The sequence below is a fragment of the Sminthopsis crassicaudata genome, chromosome 2 (assembly GCF_048593235.1).
Source record: "Sminthopsis crassicaudata isolate SCR6 chromosome 2, ASM4859323v1, whole genome shotgun sequence".
NCBI lineage: Eukaryota > Metazoa > Chordata > Mammalia > Dasyuromorphia > Dasyuridae > Sminthopsis > Sminthopsis crassicaudata.
In genome coordinates, this window is record NC_133618.1 from 73163545 (window position 1) to 73170601 (window position 7057).

The following is a 7057-nucleotide window of genomic DNA, read 5'->3' on the forward strand; positions in this document are numbered from 1 at the left end:
GTGTATTATCCTGGGTATGATTTTCTGTAATGTCTTTGGTAATATTTTATTTAAAATTTTTGTGTCAATATTCATTAGATAGATTTTTCTATAATTTTCTTTCTCTGTTTTCATCCTACCTAGTTTAGGTATCAGTACCATGTCTGTGTCATAAAATAAATTTGGTAGTAGTCCTTCATTACATTTTTTTTTCAAATAGTTTATATAACATTGCGGTTAATTGTTCTTTAAATGTTTGGTAGAACCCAGAGAAAGAACACTGGGAAGTGAATATAAATTGTTAGCACTACTGTCTATCTACCCAGGTTACTTATACCTTTGGAATCTAATACTTAATGTGCAACAAGAAAATGATATTTACACACATATATTGTATCTAGGTTATATTGTAACACATGTAAAATGTATGGGATTGCCTGTCATCGGGGAGAGGGAGTGGAGGGAGGGGGGGGAATAACTTGGAAAAGTGAATACAAGGGATAATATTATAAAAAATTACTCATGCATATATACTGTGGAAAAATTCTAAATAAATAAAAATGTTTATAATTGTAAAATTAAAAAAATAAAAAATTTTAAAAAATTAAAACATTAAAAAATAAATAAAAATAAATGTTTGGTAGAATTCACATGTAAACCCATCTGGTCATGGGAATTTTTTCTTAAGGAGTTGATTAATAGTTTATTCTATTTATTTTTTCTCAAATGGGATAATTTAAGTAATTTATTTCCTCTTCTGGTAATCTGGAAAATCTTTATTTTTGTAGGTATCCCTACATTTCACTTCATTGGCATAAAGTTGGCAAAGTATCTCCTAATTATTGTTCTAATTTACTCTTCATTGGTGGAAAATTCTCTTTTTATTTTTTAGATTAACAATTTGGTTTTCCCTTTTTTTTATTTTTTCCAATAAAATTAACTAATGGCTTATCTATTTTTTTTCATAAAACCAACTTTTAGTTTTATTTATCAATTAAATCATTTTTAACTCAATGACTATAATGATCTAGTGCTTGACAAAACTCAAACCTCCAGCTTTGGGAATAAAAATCCACTATTTGGCAAAAAGTGCTGGGAAATTTGGAAACTAGTATGGAAGAAATTAGGCATTGACCATACCTAACAGCGCATACCAAGATAAGGTCTAAATGGATTTATGATTTATAAATAAAGGCATTAAAAGGAAATTAGAAGAACATAGTATAGTTTCCTTGTCACAAATCTGGAGAAGGAAGGACTTTTTGACCAACAAATAGATAGTTTTAATTACATTAGGTACATTAGGTTAAAAAGGTTTTGTGCAAACAAAACTAATGCACATAAGATTAGAAGGGAAGCAATATATTGGGAAACATTTTTACATTGAAGGGTTCTGATAAAGGCTTCATTTCTAAAATATATATAGAATTGACTCAAATTTATATGAATTCAAGCCATTCTCCAATTGATAAATTGTGCAAGGATATGAACAGACAATTTTCAGATGAAGAAATTAAAACCATTTCTTATCATGTGAAAAGGTGTTCTAATTCACTATTGATCAGAGAAATGCAAATAAGACAACTCTGAAGTACCACTACATACTTATCAGATTGTCTAAGATGACAGGAAAAGATGGTGATGAGTGTTGGAGGGGAAGTGGAAAAACTGGAACGCTAATTGGTGGATTTGTGAATGGTTCCAACCATTGTGGAGAACCGTTTGGAACTATGTTCAAAAGGTTATTGAACTGTGCATACCCTTTGATCTGTCATTATTTCTACTGGGTTTATATCCCATAGAGATCTTAATAGATGAAAAGGGACCCACAAGTGTAAACAGTTTGTGGCAGCCTTTTTTGTAGTGTCAAGAAACTACATGCTGAGTGGATACCCATCACTTGGAGATTGGCTGATTAAGTTATGGTATAAGTTATGGATTATGTTATGGAATATTATTGTTCTATAAGAAACGATCAGCAAGATGATTTTAGAGAGGCCTGAGGAGACTTGCATGAACTGAGGCTAAATGAAATGAACGGAACCAGGAGATCATTGTTCACAGAAACAGCAAACTTATATGATAATCAATTCTTGTGGATTCTTTTCAACAATGGGAAGATTTAGGCCAATTCCAATGATCTTGTGATGATGAGTGTCATCTATACTCATAAAGAGTCCTGTGGGAAATGAGGGTGGAGCACAACACAGCATTTTCATTTCTTTTGTTGCTGTTTGCTTGATTTTTATTTTCTTTGTCATCTTTTCTTTTTGATTTGATTTTTTTTTTTGTACAGCAAGACAATTATATAACTATGTATCCCTATATTGGATTTACATTTTTTTTACCATTATTAACATATATTGAATTAGTTGCCATCTAGGGGACAAGGTCGGAGGAAAGAGGGAAATTAGAAAACAAGGTTTTTCAAGGTTCAATGATGAAAAAATATCTTTGCATATTTTTTGAAAATAAAAAGCTGCAGTGGGCGGAGCCAAGATGGCGGAGAAGAAACACACGACTCTGTGAACGTCCTCACTCCCTCACAACCAATTAGATAAATTAAGTCTCAGAATTAGCCCAGGACTGATAGATACCACAAGGACTGGAAGCACGACTTACCAGCTGAAGAGAATCTGGAGTTTCAACAGGAAAGGTCAGTTCCCAGGGGAGGAAGAAGAGAGGCCAGCACAGACGGCTGGGTGCTCGCATACTGTGCCCATTGAGCTGGGAAGGGCTTTGGGATGAGAGAAGCCACTGAGGTAAAGCAATCTGGCACAGGCTGTTAGCTCTTCTCTGCTAATTATTTAGCAGTTCAGAAGAGAAAGCCAAAATATTTTAAAACTCAGATTAGATTTTCCCCAGACCCTGGAGGTGACTCAGCAGATCTCGGCACCAGGGGGTGTGGCCTCAGCTACCTCCTGGGAATAGTTAAGAGATTGACAAGTGGGTGGATACGGCCCAAGGCAACACACACTGCCTAGCTTAGCTGGAGGGAGTGGAACTCAGCTCCAGGAAGTCCCAGAGAAGCGGAACCTTTGAACTAGGGACCTCGGTTTCTGGCAGACACTTCCAGTTTGAGCACAGGGGCTTTTCACGTCACCTGCTGCAGACATCCAATCCCCACCCGGACATATAGGCTGGGCTTTGTGCTGTCTTTACTATTCAATGCACTGGAAGCACAGTAGTGCTAATCACCTCTGAGGCACTTCCAGGGAGGGGGTGGGGAACTCTCTCCCAGAGCTCTATCTTATATATTAGAAGATTTTGATTATATCAAACTAAAAAGTTTCTGTACAAACAATACTAATGCAAACAAGATTAGAAGGGAAGTAACAAATTGGGAAAATATTTTTAAAGGTAAAGGTTCTGACAAAGGTCTCATTTCCAAAATATATAGAGAACTGACCCTAATTTATAAGAAGTCAAACCATTCTCCAATTGATAAATGGTCAAAGGATATGAACAGACAATTCTCAAATGAAGAATTTGAAACTATATCCACTCACATGAAAGAGTGTTCCAAATCACTACTAATCAGAGAAATGCAAATTAAGACAACTCTGAGATACCACTACACACCTGTCAGATTGACTAAGGTGACAGGAACAAATAATGATGAATGTTGGAGGGGATGTGGGAAAACTGGGACACTGATTCATTGTTGGTGGAGTTGTGAAAGAATCCAGCCATTCTGGAGAGCAATTTGGAACTATGCCCCAAAAGTTGTCAAACTGTGCATACCCTTTGACCCAGCATTGCTGTTATTGGGATTATATTCCAAAGAAATACTAAAGAGCAGAAAGGGACCTGTATGTGCCAAAATGTTTGTGGCAGCTCTTTTTGTTGTAGCTAGAAACATTGTCCATCAATTGGAGAATGGTTGGGTAAATTGTGGTATATGAAGTTTATGGAATATTATTGCTCTGTAAGAGAAATGACCAGCAGGAGGAATACAGAGAGGCTTGGAGAGACTTAAATCAACTGTTGCTGAGTGAAATGAGCAGAACCAGAAGATCACTACACTTCAACAACAATACTGTATGAGGACGTATTCTGATGGAGGTGGATATCTTCAACATAAAGAAGATCCAACTCACTTCCAGTTGATCAATGATGGACAGAAATAACTACACCCAGAGAAGGAATACTGGGAAGCGAATGTAAATTGTTAGCACTACTGTCTATCTACCCAGGTTACTTATACTTTCGGAAGCTAATAATTAATGTGCAACAAGAAAATGGTATTTACACACATATATTGTATCTAGGTTATATTGTAACACATGTAAAATGTATGGGATTACCTGCCATCGGGGGGAGGGAGTGGAGGGAGGGGATAATTTTGAAAAATGAATAAAATAATAAAAAAATAAATAATAAAATAAAATAAAAAATAAAAAAAGAGATATAATATAAACTAGTCTGTCATTCAGTCATTTATAATCTTTATGGGAACTTGAAACTCATATATATTTAAAAAGTAGGAAACAGTAAAAGATATCTTACTGTGTCACTATGTTTGACTGTAAATAAATACATTTGTTTTCTTTTTTCCAGTAAAACATGAACCCAAAACTTATCAGGAATTTTTTTTCATTATAGATTTTATTTACAAGATACATGCATGGGTAATTCTTCAACACTGACCCTTCCAAAACCATGTTCCAATTTTTCCCCTACTTCCCCCCACCCCCTCCCTGAGATTGCAGGTAGTCCAATACATGTTAAATATGTTAAAATATATGTTAAGTACAATACATGTATAAATATGTATATAGTTATCTTGCTTCACAAGAAAATTTGGATTTAGAAATAAGGTGAAAATAACCTGAGAAGGAAATGCAAGGTCACAATAACAGTAGGAGTTGAAATGCTACGTTGTGGTGCACACTCATTTCTCATAGTTCTTTTGCTGGGTATAGCTGGTTCTCTTCATTACTGAACATTTGGAACTGATTTGGATCATCTCATTTTTGAAATGAGACACAACCTTCAGAATTTAATATCATATAGTATTGTTGGTGAAGTGTACAATGATCTCCTGGTTCTGCTCCTGTCACTTAGCATCAGCTCATGTAAGTCTCTTTGTGCCTCTCTGAAATCATCTTGCTGGTCCTTTTTTACAGAACAATAATATTCCATAACATTCACATACCATAAATTATTTAGCCATTCTCTAATTGATGTGCATCCATTGAATTTCCAGTTTCTAGCCACTACAAAAAGGGCTGCCCCAAACATTTTTGTACGTGTGTATCTCTTTCCTTTCTTTAAGATATTTTAAGGATACAGCCCCAGTAGAAACTTTGCTGGATCAAAGGGTATGCAAAGTTGGATAACTTTTTGAGCATAGTTCCAAATTGTTCTCCAAAATGTTTGGATGCATTCACAATTCCGTCAACAATGTATCAGTATCCCATTTTTCCCACATCTCCTCCAACATTCATCATTATTTTTTCCTATCATCCTAGACAATGTGAGAGGTATGTAGTCTCATTGTCTTAATTTGTATTTCTCTGCTCAATAATTATTTGGAGCATCTTTTCATATGGCTAGAAATAGTTTCAATTTCTCATCTGAAAATTGTCTGTTCATAACCTTTGACCATTTATCAATTTGGAGAATGATTTGATTTCTTATACATTTTAATCAATTCTCTATTTATTTTGAAAATGAGGCCTTTATCAGAACCGTTGACAATAAAAATGTTTTCTCAGTTTATTGCTATCCTTCAAATTTTGTCTGCATTAGTTTTGTTTGTTAAAAAAAAAAGAACTTATTAACTTGATATAATCAAAATTTTCTATTTTTTTATCAATGATGATCTCTAATTTTTCTTTGGTCACAAATTAAAGGAACCTATTTTGACACATTAGAAAGCAGAATTTGTAACAATCAACAATTCCCCAAGATAATATTCAATCTAAGAGAGGTTGTTTTTTGTGAAAGGCAAGTATGTATTTGAGATATTATAGGAAAAAACCTAACACGTTGATGGTTCTTTAGTAGTTTAGCTTTGATATTAGAATGTGAAGAAATATTTGTAGAAAATATGCCAGTTAATAAAGGAATATTAACTTAATTAAAAAGGTAAAGATAATGATAAATATTTATAAAGTTATCAAATTGATTCAAATGGATAACTTTCCTGAATAATGTTCCTAATGTGTTCTAGAAGTCAAATATCTGGAAACAGCTGTGGCTTTTAAAGTCTTTCTGACTATCAACCAGGAAGTTATCCAGTCTTCTGTTTAAAAGGAGATTCTAAATTATATTAAATACAAGAATTATCCTATCCTACATTACAGGTAGATAGTGCTACCAGAAATCTAGTTTTAGATCAGTTGAGAGAAATTCCGTTCCCATTCTCAGACTCTCTGCTTTTTTGATGTACTTCTTTTAAATTTTCCTTAACTGATATGGAGCTTTGCTCAGTTTACAACTACATTACTGTGTTCTGCTCTATTAGTCCCTTAATCTCTTTGCTAATTCCCATATGTTCTTGGCATAATTTAATTAAGGACCACAATTCTGTGGCTATAGTACATATTTCTTTCTTTTCTGCTGTGTAAGTTCTCAGGTTCTTAGTAGGGATAAGTAAAAAGAAAAAAGTTTTCATTATGCTAGCCCTAGTTGACTGAAACTTTTTAGCAAAATAATCTTTTGGCTACTAACTCAGAAAAATTTCAGGAATCAAAACATTTATATTTATATGAAATATTTTAAAGTTAAGATAAATATTATTCTTCAAAGTACATATTCTATTTTTAAAAGTTAATTTTTCTTAACACTTGTTTAAGATATCTATGTTTGTTTTTACACAATTCTACTTACTACATGTTTAATTGCTTCTTGGATACTCTTTGAAACATCATTGCAATATGTGGTGATATGAAATAAGAAATTATATAGTATAAAGAGCAAAACTTTGTGGTATTAACCATCTGTGCATTGCTAAAAAGTAATATTTGAAAATTCCCATGATCATTTTTTTTTGGTGAGGCAATTGGGGTTAAGTGACTTGGCCAGGGTCATAAAGCTAGGATGTGTTCAGTGCCTGAGGTCAGATTTGAAC